The 19,022-nt window shown below is 35.3% G+C and overlaps 1 protein-coding gene across 14 annotated transcripts in view; it reads left to right on the plus strand.

Annotated features, from left to right (window-relative positions):
• NAV3 (neuron navigator 3) overlaps positions 1-19,022 on the plus strand; it is an 892,922-nt gene that overhangs the window by 654,178 nt on the left and 219,722 nt on the right. The window lies entirely within an intron of this gene.

Genomic DNA, 19,022 nt, shown 5'->3' on the forward strand with positions numbered 1-19,022 from the left:
GGGCAAATCAGATGTGTGGGAACAATTTTTTGCTAATTTAAATTTAATGAGGACCGAGGAAAGTCCTCATTCAGATGATGAGACTAAACAAAGAAAATGACAGAATGTTGTCGGTGAATATCTCAGGGCAGTGTTTCAGGCTGAGAGAAGAAATGCTCTTAGACCTTGAATTAAGAGCCTGTCTGCTTTTCTTCAAGAAGAGAAAACATCTATCCCAGTTGTGCTGGATCAGAGGGAAAGAGGCAGAAGAAGAGTAGGATATAATTCAAAGAAACATAAGAATTAGTATGGCCCTGTTGCCATTGTAAAGACTTTGACTTTTATTCCTGGAGAGAGGGGAAGATACTATGTGCCATGAGGAACATAGACAGGCACATAAATGAAGTGGTCACATTGGCTGCTGTGTTGAAAATAGAGTGTAGTAGGGAAAAGGTGGTAGCAAGAAGTCATGGAAAAAGCTTGGGCTATCATGTTGAAAGTGCAGAGAGGAAGTTAAATGCCAAATGTGTTTTGAAGGTAGTGTCAGAAGAAACTGATAGACTTGTAATGAAATTGGTAAACAGAAAGGAAACTCTAGCATGGATAAGGAGGCTATAAAGGTGAGACTGTACGTTATCGATGTAGTATTAGCTGTTGGAAAGATGGCGTTTCCATTTGCTGAAATGAAGAAAAAAATATGAGGAAAGGTTTGGTAGGGAGAAGGTCAGATATTCACTTATTGCCATGTGAGCTTTGAAATATATAGGAGATATATCCAAAATACTGAGGAGGCCATTGGAATTGCAAAACTGGGGTTTAAGGGACAGATGGAGCCTATAGATAAAAATCATGGAAAAATAAGCAGATAGCAACAATAAAAAGCTATGAGGCTAGACATGATTAAGTCACCAAAATCTGTACATAGATGAAGAAGAGAACTGAGGCCTTGGATCAGGAGCTTACCAATATTTAGAGATCAAGGAGATGGCAAGACCTGATAGAGGAGACCAAAAAGAGTTAGCCTGTAACGTAGGAAGAAAAGTAGAACTTGATGTCCTGGAAAGCAGGTGCAGAAAGTGTTCAATGGAGAGACAGATCAATAGTCATAACTTATATGGAGCCCTTTCTGAACCATTCTAAATAGTTTATACATACATTTACTGTCTCAATCCTCACGACAATCCTATGATGTGTATACTGTATTCTTTCTTTCTTTCTTTCTTTCTTTCTTTCTTTTTCTTTTTTTTTTTTTTTTTAGACGGAGTCTTACTCTGTCACCAGGCTGGAGTGCAGAGGCGTGATCTCAGCTTGGCTCACTGCAACCTCCGCCTCCCGGGTTCAAGTGATTCTCCTGCCTCAGCCTCCCGAGTAGCTGGGACTACAGGCACACGCCACCACACCTGGCTAATTTTTGTATTTTTAGTAGAGACGGGGTTTCACCATGTTGGCCAGGATGGTCTCGATCTTGACCTCATGATCTGCCTGCCTCGGCCTCCCAAAGTGCTGGGATTACAGGCGTGAGCCACCACACCCGGCCTGTACTGTATTCTCAAGATTAATTTTGACATAAGGAAACAGAAAATGGAAAGATCAATTAAATTGCATAGTTTCACAGAGACTAGGCTGTATATTGGATCAAGGCAATCTAGTACAGAGTTTGTGTTTCTATCCATTATTTACAGAATGTCAACTACATGAAATGTTGCATGTAAGTAGGATGAGGACTGAGAACTGACTTACCGCTTTTGCACTGGAGACTTTGATGAGAGCTCTTTCAGTGAAGTAGTTGCTATGATAACTTGATTGGAATCTGTACAAAAGAGAATGAGAGGGAGGAAATACAGAGAGAGATGTACAATTTGTATGTGTCAATTAAAAAAAGAGATAGCAAATATAGGCAGGTCTTTCTAGGAGTGTTACTAACATAGTTACACTCCACTATCTTTAGTTCTTTTATTGGTTAACTTTGTACCTTTATATAATGGAATAACATCTTTATTTCTTTTTCAATCACCTGTAGAGTATCTTTTGGTATTCGATTTTGTAAAACCTGGATATTAAAACTACGGTTTGGTTCTCCTCCATCCACTAACAATTTCCAATCTCTGTTATCGGCACTTTTATTTTTTTTGTTACCAATGTTCATATGATTAATCTATTTTGTACAGGTAGCTGATTCTTCCATGCTTTTAGTATAGATTGATTCCAAAAGTTGAAAATCAATAAGAGTGTTTAGATAGGAGATACACACACACACACACACACACACACTCTCTCTCTCTCTCTCTCTTCAGAATCAAGTAATATACTCTGATTCTTCCCTAGTTAAGGCCTATCTGAAAATCTGAAAGTCTGGTAAAAGTTGATACTTGTTTGAATTGATGCATAAAATAGTAGATAATTTGAATTAGGGCCAGAGCTCATTTTATGATAGTTTGGGGAGATCAGTCCAAGTAAACAAAGGATCACTGTATGCCAGTGCCTTTTTTCCGGGATTATCCAGTTATTATAGTTCAAAATGCTTTTTATGTTCAGATCGTTGGTTTTGGTTTGGTTTTGGTTTAGTTTTATTTGTAAAAAAAAAAAAATTCTTAGTTTTACTTTTCTTAACTAAGTCAGAATCAGTTAAACTTGATTTTCTAGGTATAAAATAAAAACATCATAATTGTCTTTTATCTTTCCAAAAGAACTGTGAGAATATAAATACATTTGAAAGTATGAGACTAACTCTTAATTTAAGAACTTAAGACACACTTTTTGCCATAAATATGTGGATAAAAACAATGGTGAGCCATTATTTGTCCTATGAAATATTTTTTAAGATGTGAAGTGTTATTATAATAGAGCTGTGACTCATGATAACTAATTTGTGATTAATTTATTTAAAATTTTATAACAGGACATTTTGATGGCCTAGTTAGATATTTTCTATCAAACACTAGAAATTTGATTCTAACCACAGGTACTACATATTTGGCATGTATGAGCCACTTTCTTCTCAAATAGAGCACTGATTATATATGTAATTATTTCATTTGCCATTTTATACCATATGAAATTATTTATTAATCTTTTCTACTAAAGACTAACATCAAAAAGTTAAAATTTATTAAAAATTTTCAAAAATTTTCAAAACTTATTAAAGTCAATAGCTATTGAATTTATTCATCTGTTTTCTACTAAAAACTAACCTCATCTCAATTTTTTGAGGTTAGTCTTTATAAAAAAGCAGATTAATAAAGTCAACATTTATAATTTTGAATAAGTTTTTAAAATTATAATTAATAAAGTCAGTAACTATTAACTTTTCATAATCCCTTTTCTATGCTTCTACTTCTGACCATCCCAAATGCCCCTGTCTTTCTGATTGATCTCTCAGTCTAATAAGATATTAAACAAAATAACTATTGACTTTATTCATTACAATTTTCAATATGGAGTAAAATTACATCTCAATACATTCAGAGCTTCAGCCTCAAAAAGTTGAGGTTAGTTTTCACTAGAAAACATATTAATAATTATGGACCTTTTTTCCCTTATAAGTCAGTAATTTTTCAAATTACTTATAATTTTTCAAATTTCAAATTTGAAAAATTACTGACATAATAAAAAGTGCAACTGTCTCAAAAATCATAATTGTCTGGGCATGGTAGCTCATGCCTGTAATCCCAGAACTTTGAGAGGCCAAGGCAGGAGATCACCTGAGGTCAGGAGTTCCAGACCAGCCTGGTCAACACTGTGAGACCTACTCTCTACAAAAAATACAATACAAAAAAAAAAAAAGTTAGCCAGAAGTGGTGGTGTGTGCCTGCTGTCCTGGTTACTTGGGAGGTTGAGGTGGGAGGATGGCTTGAAACTAAGATGTCAAGGCTGCAGTGAGCCGTAATTGCACCACTACATTCCAGCCTGGTCACAGAGATTCCTCCTCTGAAATTATATATATATATATAGAGAAAAAATACACTAAAAATAAAAAAGCTATAATGATTATGTCAGAATGATCATTAGATTATTTTTCTGTAGCCAAGTCTACATGGAAAATCAGGAGATAACTTGGTGAGCATGGAATTAGATTTAGGGGATTTGCATGTTTCAGCAACTTATCTTGCTTATGAGACTTTACCCATTAGTCAAGGGCACACTTTCAACATACACCTCTTTATGTGCCCTTTTCTATGCTTCTACTTCTGACCACCCCAAGTGCCTCCCTCTTTCTGACTGATCTCTGAGTCTCATAAGATGTGAAATGAAAAAAAAAAAAAAAAGCCTTCTCTTTCTGCTGTGTGGCAGGCTCTAGAACAATGCTCACCCATCAGAGATGTTTTGTGACCCCAGTCACTGCTTACTAATATTGTTACTGAAATGCCAGAGATTTGGTCTAGGTCCTGCTGTGTGCTACACAGAAAGCCACTTACTGAGAGAACGAGTATTGCCAGAGAAAAAGGCTTTAACTGGGTGCTGCAGCTGAGGAGAAGGGATACCAGTCTCAAATCCAACTAAAATTAGGGGTTTATATGGCAAGGAAGAAATGTAACTATGTGTGGGAAAACAGGAATGAGGGAGGGATAAGGAAGAGGAGTTGGTCAACAGGAAGCAGGTGGTCAGTTAAGCAATCATGACAGATGAGGGGCCTGGCGTCTTATTGTCCAGATATAATTATCTGATAAGTTTCAGTTCCTTGACACTATTTGGGTTGCCTGATGGTTGGTTTCCCAAGAAAAAAACCCAGATAAGACAACCGTAAGTTTCTCAAGTTTTAAGACTGGAGGGGTCAATTTCTATGTTTATAAGAAACCATAAACATCAGTTCTATGGGACAATTGGGCTGGTTTGATTATGATTGTATTGATGATTATATTTTCTTTGCATTAAATGGAGAGCAGCCCAATTATAAGGACTTGATAGACTAGATTTTCTCACAAATCTTCACATACTTTATAGATATTCATCTTTTAAATGTAATAAAAGTCATTTTCCTGAACATATGTATTAAGAAATAATTTAACATGTTTTATGATGACTACAATGCTTTCTAAGTATTTAGAAGTATTAAATAATCTGATTTTTCACTGATCTGTGTGGTCTTTGCCTAAGTTAGTTTAAATTTTTAGTTTGACAAAATAAATTTTTCTACCAGTATTCAAGTTCCAATTTTTTTAAGGTGGTTGCATTCAAATGAACTTTTGGAATGAAGCTCTGAATGTATTGAGATGTAATTTTACTCCAAACTAAAAATTGAAAATGGGAAACATCCACAGAACAGCATTGTAGCGTAGTACTTTGAGCTATGTGTAAGTAACAGCATTGTGGAAAATCTAATTTATGGTGATATTGTAAAAGAAATATGAGCCTTAATTCCTGAATTCTCCTTTATCTTGAAGTTTGACATTCCTAAAAGAGCAAGAGACTTTAATGCTGTAATATCTTACACAGGCCTCTCCCTCTTTAGTTACTGTTTTGAGATCCCACAAAAGCAGACCATGCAGGTGGCCTTATTAACTGTCTGTGGAAATTTAAGATAAGACAGAGGTTATAACATATTTTCATACCGTATTTCACTAATAGGATAAGTTATCACAGTAACCTGTCCCAAATGCAATTCAGATGATATTTCAGCCACCCGGTTACTAAAAAGAAACACATGTGGATAAAAGCTGTTTCTGACTTATTTATGGATTAGGCAATAACTGTTTTCAGTGAACTCTTAGCAAAAGGAGAGCGTATTTTATGATATACTCTGCAGTGAGGACACTTTTTGCAAAATGCCTTTAATATTTTTTAAGGGCCACATATAGTTTTGAGATACTAAAGATATATTTGCAGAAGTGGCTAAATATCTCTCTCTTTCTTAGTGCTAATAGCATGTTAGTTGTCATTTTATAGCAGTTCACAAGGATCCTGAAGAAGTCTTTATACTAAAGAAAGAATTTGGTTTAAGGAGCTCTTTAAATCTTAATTCTGAATATATGGTTTCATTTCTATCCCAAGCAATCATAGGACACATAAAGAAATTTATTTCCATCTGTCTCAGTCTTAAAAACCCTTAGTGAATGTATTTAACTGTCTTTAAAGTTTGTTCTTCTGTCTAAAATTCCTTAGCATAAAACTTTAAAAAATATATTTAATTATAGTATATCTTGGGTACTTTATTCCCGATTTTTTTTCTCAAGCCATTTTCAGTGAATTTGAAAGGAAATAATTTCTGTCTTTTTAACATAATACTGTATTATAGAAGAGAAAATTGGGAGGTAAAAATTGCCCACTAAAACTCAAACCCAAGAAATGCCTTATTTTATACTCTGAGTTTTGTTTCTTTATATTCCTCTTTGTTTCCTTGTGAATGGTGCTTTTAGAAGAAACAAATGTGATATTATAATTAGGCATGCTTTTCTCTTTCTTTGGGAATCAAGAGTACTACATGTCTCACTATATAGGGATTCTGAATAGGGATTTCTTCTCTTGTGATATGTTTATGTGACTCCAAGACTGAGGGTAAATAGATAGGGCCAGAAACAAGGATGATTCTAAAATGATTTTCTATAAAATTTCTTAATATAGATGAAGAGTTATAAAAACTGATGTAATGTGAAAGATTGTCTTTACATTCTGTTTTGCTTTGATAAATATAGTTTATTCAACTACTTTTGTATTAAATACATCTATTTAAAAATTACTGTTTTCTACTTGATTTTTATGTTTTGATGAACCAGCCACTGTCTACTTGGGCAGAGTCAGTGCATAACATATGGCTTAATGAAAGATGATTTGTTGCTATTGATCCTTTATATGTTACATTAGAGCCGTGTGTTCTTTTCCACTGGTGATTTGAAAGTTCATATGTGACCTTTCCACAAATAAATTGGCCCTCACCATGAGCCAAGAGATACATCAGATATGTGGCTAAGATAAAGTGATGTTCCTCTTCAAATCACCCACAATCTTATAGAGTACCTAAATATTTAAGCAGTTGGCTTAATAGACATGTTAATTAATTCAACAAAGCACAAGTTGCTCGGTGATCAAAGTTAGAGGAAAGGGCACATATGAAGGGACTGATGAAGGAAATGCCATTTCACATTCAGGAAATGAGTTATTTGGCTGAGGAGAAAGTTAAAGTAGAAATGGGTTCTGGGTATCTATTGCTGCTTTACAAAAGCATCCCACAATCTAACGGCAGAAAACAGCAACCATTTTACGATGCTCATGGATTTTGTAAGCCAAAGAATCAGACGAGGCATAAAGAGAATGGCTTGTCCTTGTTCCACTATGTCCAGGGCATGCAATGGAGAAGGATGGAATGGCGGGGATGTCACAAACTGGTGAGAGACAGAATATCTGTGGTTAAAGAATCCACTTCCAAGATGACTTCTTCACTCACAGGTCTAGCAGCTTAACTGAAATTCACACGGCCACTCCAGCACGGCAGCCTTAGTGGTATCATACTTCTCACATGGTAGCTCTAGTGGTTAAAGCAGCTTCAAGCCCACTCAGACTCTAAGAGATGGGTGGATAGCACAAAGATCTCACTTCTCAATGGAAGGATGATCAATGAATTTATCGTATCCCTGTGTTAAAATTGTCATAGCATATAATGAGAGAGAAGACTGGAGAAATAGGCAGAGGTCAGTTTGTGGAAGTTGTGGACTCTATGCCTAGGAGCTGGGACTTATTTGCTAAATGTAAAGTAAAATTGCTTTGAGAAATTTTTACCAGAGGAAAAATGAGACTATTTATAACTTAGAAATATTGCCCTGGTGACAGGGTAGAGAAAGATGTGCTTTGGGCAGGGGAATAGGGATGGACCCTGCTCTGGTGGCAAGAGAATGAACAGTTTAATGCTTGCAGATCTGAAAGTTGGACTGGAACAATGAATTTGGTTACTGATTGGAAGTAAGGGTAAAAGACAATCATCACGTCTCTACTTTCATTGATGAATTGAAATATCATGTATTTCAGTAAGACAGAAAATATAATATGATAGTGGAAACAGATGGGAGAAAGGAGGCGGAGAGAAAAAAAGTTTAGCTTTGGCCTTCGTAGGTTTAAGATTTTAATGGAACTTTGGTGACTAGTATGTGGCTCCGGAGCCTAGGAGAGAAGCCAGAGCCAGAGATATGGACCTGGGAACATTAGCTTAGCTATGTTTTATTGATTGAAACAATAGAAATGGAAGAAATAGCTCAGGAAAAAAGTATAAAAGTAGGGGAAAGAAAGGAGAGCTCAACACAAAACTCTGGGGACCACAAACAATTACAGGTGAAGTGAGGAAACAAGGAGAATGAGAGAATGTTCTTTTTGTTTTGCAATGTACTGAGTTATGGTAACTTTTTGCTAAATTCTTAAGTGTAAATTGTTTTTCTATTGAGAAGTACTTCGTCTTCTGAGACATTTTGTTCTTGTCTTTCAAATTATTCCTGAAATCTAGATACAAATGAAATACAAAACTCTGGTTGAAATATTAAATTAACTATATTGAACATATATTCATCTAATCACTGCAACACAAAACAAAACACTAAGTCCTGAATTTAAGACACTTTTGGATTCTGTGCAGTGTTGAGATTTATGTTTTGAAAGGCTCACCCTGTGTGTGTTGTTTTGGGAATGCTGGTTCTTTGGTGTCTTATTTGGACAGTTTCTAATGATTTCTTACTGAACTAAGTCCTGTGGGACTTATGTTGTTGACTTTGGGAAACAAGAATAATGAATAATATCCATAAAATTTTGAAGGAGAGTAAGACCTAATTGTATTTGATTTCAAGGAATCACAGTCCCAAAGTAATTTTAAACTGAGAGACCAAGAGCCACAGTTAAAAGCTCAGCCATTGTCCTGAAAGAGCCATGCTTATGTGCTTTCAAGTAAGAATAACGTAACATCAAAAGTGGTAAGTGAGAACCAAGGGATGTGGTATTAGGAAGACTTCCAAGTGCAGGTGTGCAGGGTAATAGTGGCTAAAATTCACACAGGATTCATTAGAATATTTACAGTGCCTCCAGAGACTGTCAAGTTTGCATTTTTTTTTTTTTTTTTTTTTTTTTTTTTTTTAACCTGTTATAGCACTTATCTTTACCAGACCCTCTTCTAAGTGATCTGCAATTTGGTCCTCATAAAAACCTTTAGGTAGATGTCATCCTCATTTAACAGATGAGAAACTAGGCACAGAAAGCAGTTGAGCTGAGATGTGGGTAGGGCAGCTGGCTGTAGATTCCTTGCTATTAACCAATGTATTCGATGTTTACTACTGGCATTTCAACATATTAATTCACAGAAGATAAATAATGTCATCTATCATTTCTTCACATCTGCAAAATGCTTTTGTTTCTCTTTCCAAACTTGAATTTGATTTCCATTAAATATAAAATTATAGTTTTTTTTTTTTTTTTTTTTTTTTTCCGAGACGGAGTCTCGCTCTGTCACCCATGCTGGAGTGCAGAGGTGTGATCTTAGCTCACTGCAACTTCCACCTCCTGGGTTCAAGCGATTCTCCTGCCTCAGCCTCCCAAGTAGCTGGGATTACTGGCGCATGCCACCACGTTCAGCTAATTTTTTGTATTTTTAGTACAGACAGGGTTTCAACGTGTTAGCCAGGATAGTCTTAATCTCCTGACCTCGTGATCCAGCCACCTAGGCCTCCCAAAGTGCTGGGATTACAGGCGTGAGCCACCGCACCCAGCCTATAGTTTTTATGAAGAATATTAGTTAGTATACATGGCTTTAGGGGTTATAATTCTCCGAATGAAACAGTAACCTCTGTGCGCTTTAACCAAATTTTTCCAAATTAAATCTTTCTAACACAGTGCCAGTACATCGGAGGTGGTCAATAAAAGTCTTTTCAATGATTAATTGGACAATTGCATAAATCAATCTTCATGTTTGTCAGAATAACGAGAACACTGAACTAAGTTTAGTTTCTCAATATCTATGTCTATGTGCCACTTTGAAAACCTTAGGAATGTGAAGCTGCTTTCTTATTTATTCATTAATTCAGTATCCAAAAGTATTTATATACTTTATAAGTGAATCTTTAGAATAACATCAGTGAGGGCTCTTCACTGTCAATACTCTAAAGGTGGGATTAGTCACTTCTGAATATCCATTTTCCCAGGGTTTCTATGTCTTTCTCTACTTTTTTTTTTTGTATGTAGACATAATTGAATTGGAATTTTCTTTTCATACACTACACGAGCAATGTTCAACCTCATTTTCCCACACTCCTTTCTATGTAACTTTATTGTACGTAGAACAACTCAAATTAGAGGCCCAGGATTTGTCTTAGATTCTTCCCTTTCTTTCAATTCCTGTGTCCACTATTTTAACCTATTTTAATGATTTACTTCTATTTCCTGTGCCTCTGTCTTCATTCAGGCCTATATAAAATCCTGCCTGAATTTTAGCCATGATTTCCTATTTGATCTGTTTTCAGCCTTGTTAACATCTCCCAACCTCATTTCTTCCTCACTCTTACATATCTAAGGAAAGATCTATCTAATCTGAGAAATTAGTATTTCTTCTGAAATTAAATTTTTTTGGTAGTCTCCCATGCAATCAGAATAAATACCAAATTCCTTAGCAAATTGATATGGCTTTCTAGATTCTCACTTGGAAAAAAACTAGATGTTAAAATATTATTTGTAGGGCTGGGCACGGTGGCTCATGCCTGTAATCCCAGCACTTTGGGAGGCCAAGGCGGGTGGATCACTTGAGGTCAGGAGTTTGAGACCAGTCTAGCCAACATGGTAAAACCCCATCTCTACTAAAAATACAAAAGTCAGCCAGGTGTGGTGGCACGCACCCATAATCTAAGCTACTTGGGAGGCTGAGGCAGGAGAATCGCTTGAACCTGAGAGGTGGAGGTTGCAGTGAGCCGAGATCGTGCCACTGCACTCCTGCCTGGGCGACAGAGCAAAACTCCATCTCAAATAATAATAATAATATTTGTAGAATGAATAAGAAAATTAAAAATATTTATAATTACCACAATAAATAAGCATAAGTTGAAACAATTCAAATACCAACTTCCTCAGCTGAGATTTTATGGAAGAAGTTGATAGAATCCAAAGAGATAAAGTCGATACATTATATGAGGTTCAGGTATTATGTTTTGGTGATTTATAGAATTCTGTATGTGTATTATGTTGAAGCAAATTTGATTCTTGAGGTTGAAAACTAAAACTAAGGAATGAGGTCATATATACATATATATGACCACATTTTGCATGGAAGTCTGCTGTTAAAATAGCTATAACATAAATAGAATAGTCTACAAACATCTTACATGAAATTATTAAAATTTTCTTAACTGTGTATTGATGAAGGCATAGAGAGGAGATACAAATACATTTTAACTCTCATTCTAATTCCTGTTGAACAATAAGGGCTGTTTGAATCCTTTGCAAGGATTATGAGGCTACCATAGGAATTAGTAGAAAAAAAAAATGTTCCATGATTGATTAGTGATGTCTGTAATGGATGTGGGAGTGGCTAATTATAAATTATGTTCCACATTTATTAGCCCTGAATAAAACATTGCTAAAAATTTTAAATGATAATATTTGCTTGTAAGACTATGAGAATAGTTGCTTAAATACTATAATTATTTTAACCTTTAAAATTGTTTTGTTTACTCTTGATTTCTATGTAAAGTAGATTGAAGTTTTTAAATATTATTTCTCTGTCAAATGGTATATTTTGAAATTAGATTTGTTTGATACTGGAAGAGATCATATTCTGTATACAGATTCTATAATATCTTGGAAATCTTCACAAATCTATGGAGCAATAAAAATACTTCAATTGATATTTGATACAGACAATATGGTACAAGAGAACGGAGTACAGCTTATGGAATGTTAACAAATTTAAGTTCAAATTTCAGCACTTTAATTTACAAAATGTATAAAATGCACATGAGTTAACATTAAAAGACTTAATTTTCATATTTGTCAGTTGGTTGTATAGTATAACCTTTGCAGGACTGTTGTGAGGATTGAGTAAGATAAATTGCTGCCAGTTATTAAGGATGTAATAATGACTAGTGTCTTTCTGTTCCCTCCTTTAACATACTTCTGATAATTCTATTCTTGGAACAATTTCCCTTGTTTAGAAGGTAGAGATATAACATGCCATCATTTGAAAATGCCACTCAGTAAATGTCAATCAATTGTTTAGTTACTGAACACATACCAGCCCCACTATAGGAACTAAGAATGAAAAAAAAATTAACATAACATAATTCCTGCCCTGGAGAACAATGCAGTCTGTTTAGGAGACAGATAGTTAACCTGATTAATTACTGCACCATCAAGATACAATATTCAAGACATATCGAGATATTCAGAAAGGGGATTCTGAAGTTTAGGATTGAGATTGGGGTTTGAAATATACATTTGCCATACAAGAAGGAAGGAGTCGATTATATCTGGGATTATAATTTTTAGAATATTTATGGTAACAGCGTAAAATTTTGTGGGTGGTGACAGTGAGTGAACCTGTATTTGGGAAGCAGTAGTAATAGCTGGAGATGTGGCTGTTGTGTCAGGAACGCTAAAATGATGAAGTCTGTAAGAAGGAGGCTGCTGACATCTAGAGAAGAGGCATGGCTTGAGATTTTGGAATATGCTGTTTGACTTGAGAAACTGTGAGTATTCTCCTTCCAAGGAGACATCTGTGGATATTCTGTAGCACACAGTATCTCCAATGTTATTATGCAGAGGAATCACCTGCGGATTCTGTTTAAATGAAGATTCAAATTCAGTAAGTCTGAGATGGGATCTGAGGTTCTATATTTCTAACAAGCCCCAGGTGATGTCAGTGTTGTTGGTCTACAGACCACATTTTGAGTAGTGAGGCTGTAGTGATTAGTAAAAATGTGTAACCACAGATTCGGCCCTGTTTACCTTAAAAAGCTTTCTTTCCTTACAATAAATGGATTTTATAACTCCACATGAGGATTTACACTGAAGCTGAAATAGGAAGCTCTGGCAGTTTGGATCCTGCTGTGTTTTGATCACCAGATGAATTCCATACTTTAAAAATAGTTGACTGTGTATAGTTTTCTCTTCTTCCCTTCCATGCTTGAGAAAAATAAAAAGCAGCCCCTTGATATTCCAGTTTACTAGAAAGATGATCACATACTTCTTTTAGTAGGATCCACAATGAGCCTCAAAATGTTTACTTCTTTTGTGCTTCTGTTTCTGACATCTTTTGCCCACCATAAACAGTAGGAGTCTGATCATACAGGATTTCAGAAAAAAATGCACTCTTCAATTCAGACATCTAAAAACCCTTATTTTACTCCTTTTCTGACTCAGTTTATTTTCCCCCATTGCCTGAGAGCTGTGTCTACATGTCACCTGTGTCTGTTTTACTAGGACTCGGCAAGTTGGCTGTGCTTACTCACCTGGTTTGTTACTAATATGTTATAAACTTGAAACCTGGGAAATGGTATTACAAGCACTGTGGAGGATAAAATGCTTTTCTGCTGTCCAGGGAGGCATAGACAATAATGTTAAGAAAAATAAAGGAGCTATTGAGAAAGATTTTGAGTTAGATCAAACAAGTAATGAGAGAAATGGGGAGAGATTGATTATGTGAAAATTTGAAAGAAAAATAATGAGAGAAAAGTAGAGGCATATTGAAACACAAGATTTTATATTTCTGTCCTCCCTCTATTACTGGTGATTTTTAAGATTACAGTAATAGCTTATTTTTTAGATAACATTGAAAACGTTCAACTAAGCCTTTCTTGCTCTCTTTTAGACTTCTTTTCAGGTGAAAAGACAAAAACAAGGAGAGGCAACAGGCATTTAAGTGTAGTTACTAAGGTCATAAAAACGGGATGGCAGTAATACTATAATTAGAACCAGCAATTAACAAATGTCTCACTAACTTACACATACATATGTGTGTACAGTGCCTTTACCTTTGCATGGTATTTCATAAACATTAGGTATTAGGCCAAACCAAACTGTTTGCCCATTGGGCTTCCTATGGAAGCTAAAGAGCTAGCTAAAACCAACCAACCAACCAAACAAACAAACAAACAAAAATAAATTGGTCCTCCAAGGAGTCCAAGTTCTTGATCTATAAACATCTGAGAGTGGTAGACACTTATGTAGCAACAGGCCAGTGACTTTTGACTAGGTGCCTCTTAGAAATGCAGCTGGTACAATGTAGTCTGTTAGTAGTTGAGATCATGAAAAATAAAGGACAAAAATCATGAAATTTATAAGACCAGTGGGTTAATTGGTGAAATAACATTTATTCTCTATACTGGAAAATAGATCCATGGAATGGTGAAGTTGCCTTATAAATAAATCAAACATAAAGAATATTCTTTTTGACATACTGAGCATTTGTGGCAGTTATACTTGGCAGATAAATTACTTTCTAAAGGATAATATTAATAAATAAGAATAGTTCTTATTCTGCTTTTTTAAAACATACTAAATTCCATTTAAATTTCTCATGGACCCATCAATCTGACTTAAGCATTATCACCTCACAATTTACCTTTTTTAAAATGAATATCCAACCATTCCAAGCTCCTAATTCCACTATTGACTATTTCAAATCAGCTATTCACCTCAATTTATTTAAAACAAATTAAATATATATCCGTGAAAGATAGAGTTTATTTTTAATATGCTTCCAATGTTATTCAAACACCAGGGGTTTAGTCTAGGTCCTGCTCTCTGTTGCACAGAAAGCCAATCACTAAAATTACAAGAATTGCCTAGGGAGAAGGCTTTACTCAGTTGCTGCAGCTGACAAGAATGGGAGATCAGTCTCAAATTCACCTCCCTAATTAACTAAAACTGGGGGTTTATGTAGTGGGGAAGGCATGTGGCTACATGCAGAAAAGCAGAAATTAGGGAAAGGTAAGGAAGAAAAGTTGGTCAACAGGAAATAGGTCATCTGTTAGGAAAACAGGAATTAGCAATGAGTAAGAAAGTAATCCTGACAAATGAAGGACCTGGCATCTCATTGTCTAGATGTGGCAATCTGGTAAGTTTCAGTTCATTGATACTATCTAAGAGGCCTGATGGTCAGTTTCCTGAGAAAAGGAACTCAGATAAAACAAATGTAAGTTTCTCAGATTTTAAAACTCTGAGGATCAATTTCTATGTTTATTCAAAAGAAACTATAACATCAGTTTTATGGGACATTTAGGCCAGTTTCAACAATTCAAAATAATTATCACACTTTAAAAATTAATATTAATTGCTTAGTTTCATTTAACATCCTAGTGTTAAAATTTTCTCATTTTCTCATAAAGTTTAACAGTTGTTTATTCGAGTCAGAATTCAAATAAGCATCTGTACATTACAATTGGTTTTAAGTTCTTATAAGACTATAGGTTTTCCCTTCATAATTTTTCTTGCAATTTATTTGTTAAAGAAATTGGGTCATTTGTCCTACTGAGTGCTCCACTGTCTGTTTTTATTATTGTATTTCTGTAATACAGATCTTTGAAAAATTGTCTCTATTAATTGTGTTAATAATACACTTCCTGTTACAACACTTATGGTGCTGGTTTGGTGACACAAGACATATTACATTTTCAAAATGTATTAGTTTTATTGTTTATTTATTTTTTTATTTTTTCTGAGACAGAGTCTCACTCTGTCGCCCGGGCTGGAGTGCAATGGTGCTATCTTGGCTCACTGCAACCTCCGCCTCCTGGGTTCAAGCAATTCTCCTGCCTCAGCCTCCAAAGTAGCTGGGATTACAGGCACGCACCACCAGGTCTGGCTAATTTTTGTATTTTTAGTAGAGATGGGGTTTCACCATGTTGGCCAGGCTGGTCTCAAAATCCTGACCACGTGATCTACCTGCCTCAGACTCCCAAAGTGCTGTGATTACCGATGTGAGCCACTGCGCCCAGCCTAGTTTTATTTTTTAAGAGACAAGAGTAGGCAAATTTCCAATATCTATGATAGTATTGGTACATTTGATGAAGAGATTGCCTTGAAGAAATTTCATTATGTTTATACATTTAAATAACTAAAGTTAAATTAAATGTTTTCATTACATAAAAGGGTACAAAGCATAGTTATGAAAGCTTAGAGATTTAATATGTGTCTAGAAGGTGATAAAATGTTGCATAGACTTGGTATTTAAGGTGATACTTGAAAAATGGTTAGAATTTGGTATAATAGACACAGGTAGGGGGTATTCCCATAGGAGTTATAGCATGAGTAAAGGCACAGAAAAATAGAAAAGTACAAGTGAGATAAAAACCCCTCTTGTCTTTTATCCTGTGACAAAGATAGTAGAACATAAACACAGAAACATAAGAATATTTTATAAGGCTTGGCGCAGTGTCTCACACTTGTAATCCCAGCACTTTGGGAGGCCGAGGTGAGCGGATCAAGAGGTCAGGAGTTTGAGACCATCTTGGCCAACATGGCGAAACACTGCCTCTACTAAAAATACAAAAAGTAGCCAGATGTGGTAGCGGGTGCCTGTAATCCCAGCTACTTGGGAGGCTGAGGCAAGAGAATTGCTTGAACCCAGGAGGTGGAGGTTGCAGTGAGCCGAGATTACGCCACTGCACTGGGTGACAGCAAGACTCCATCTCAAAAAAAGAAACGAATATTTTATAAAGGATCTTGAATATCAAAATTTACTTTGAGTCTTCACTAATCAGCTGCATGTTTTAGAAAATTTATTGTATGTCTTTTACCTTTGCTTCCTTCACCTATAATTTCACTTCTCTATTTGAGAATAATATCAAGACACAAGCCTAGATACATTCATTTCAATTCAAATATTCGATTCTGAAGTATGAATTAGATAAGCAATACAACATTTGAATTTCTCTAGGTCAGAGGTATCGTGGGAAGTATTCAAGGCTTGAGTTAGCATGATAAACATCGGAATTGATGGAAAACATAGGTACAAATGGAATTATAGATATTTAATTAGTATGACTAGGTATTGATTTCTCCTCTGTAATAATTGAAAGGGAAATGGAAAGAGTCAGCTGTTGAGATTTTCAGCCTATATTATTAGGAAAATTGTGGTCCTCTGGATAGAAATAAAGAAATTTAAGTAAGGAGTTTATTGAGAGCTGGAGAATAAAAGAAGGAGAATGGAGAGTTTGATGTGGTGAGTTTGAAGCTCACGTAAATGGACAAGTCTTTCATTCAGTTGGTACCAATGGATGGTAATATGAACAGAGGTTAATTTAAGGAGTAGAATATTGGTTTAAATCTTAGTAGAAAGTGAATTACTAAGTAAACAATGCATAAAATATTTGAGGAAAGAGGATATACTCTTGAGGGAAAAATATCATGCCTTTAAGAGATGTGGAAACAAGGACCCCAAAAAGGAAAGAGAAAATGGGACAAAAATGATGGTGAACTAATTGGGTCAGCTTACTGGAATGCCATAATGCCTGGTCTATGAATAGGAGAGGCTCAAAAAGAGGCAGAGACCAACATGGTCAAATACAAAGACTTTAGAACACAGTGAGCATTGAAGAAAACAAGATAACAGCTTCACCAGTGCAAGAAAGCAGAACAGAAGCTGCCTTTCAAGGGATTACAGTGAGAGGGTTTGGTGTAAGAATTCAGGTTCAAAGTACAGTATCCTTATATAATAATTCAAAAAACACACATGGACCATAAAATGAAATTGATTTTGGCCAAATCATTCAAACTTTATGGACTTTGTTGTTGTTTATCCAGTTCTATGTATGCTAAGATATATATTATGGCACGTCTTTAAAATAATGAGGTGGGGGGACCAGTAAGGTGGCTTCAACTCACTAAAAGAAAATATATTGTTTCATTGTCATCTATTTTGCTAATATTTGTGTTCAATTTAGAGAAAGTAGGGTAGACATAGTGGTAAACAGTTCTCTTACTCTTGAATTGACAAGTAGACTGAGAATTTCCCAAAAGGCTTTTCCTCACTTTGAGTGTTTTTATTCTTTACTTTAATTTTCAAAATGCTATTTCACTGAATTGAGACAGTTTGTTTTTTATTTCTGAATTACTTTCTGATATTATTATTACTGAGGTAGTTTAGCTAGTTGTGGCCAGTTGTTTTGGTGCTCAGTGTAGTTAGAATACAGATTGCATTATACACAAATAACAATTTATCACATGCCAAATGTGCTCTGTGAATCTGAAAAGCTCCCTCTATATGAGGGTATATTTCCCTCAAGCCAGGCAATTTTAAGGACCTGCAAGCTCCCACCACCAACTAGCTCTGTGTAGCAAAAGTTAACTTAGTAAACACATCATCATCCTAAGTAATCCTTTCCTTGACTAAAATACCCTCTGCTTGGCAGAGAAGCAATTGGATCAACTGCAGCAGGACTCCAAGTGATCCCACCCTGATTCCAACACCCCCATGTTGTTCTTGTTTCCTTGGAGGCCTTGAAAACTGTGCATGCACAGCAACTGGATTCATGTCGAGCCATTCCAATTCATCTGAGAAGCGATTCTCCACTTAGGCATCAACCCATGACCATCACAGGGTGTGTGAACATGTCCTGGGTTTATCAGGTCTAACTATATCTTTCAGAATACTGATTCCAGAACTCTTAGGTAACGCAGAGATCAGTTGAACTTAATGTATAAATGTGCATTTTATATATAAAATATTGCTCTTCAAAATTTGGCTTAAATCATGCTTTCTTGTGTGCCTTTGAACAAAGATTTTGATTTAAAAAATCATTGAGAAATGTAATTCAAGAATACCCAGAAGTTGTCATTAGTATTTGTTAAGTTTGTTTATGAAGAACTTAAGCCCACTTTAATTTCTGTTTTTATATAGATCTTCCCCAAGACAAAACATCTTTTATTGACTTCCTTGAAAACAATTTAGTACTAGAGGTCAGCAATAACTTATTAGACAGAAACCATATTATTTAATCACTTGGCTTTCGAAATAATATTTAGATTGAAAAAAGCAAATTAGAAGAGTTTACTAAAGGAACTAATGACTGTCATCTCATACTCTTCTTTTTCATTTTAAACTTTTTAAGAAAGTGATCTTTCATCATGTCAGTGAAACTTTAGTTTCCCTG

This window comes from Pan paniscus, chromosome 10 (genome assembly GCF_029289425.2).
Source record: "Pan paniscus chromosome 10, NHGRI_mPanPan1-v2.0_pri, whole genome shotgun sequence".
NCBI lineage: Eukaryota > Metazoa > Chordata > Mammalia > Primates > Hominidae > Pan > Pan paniscus.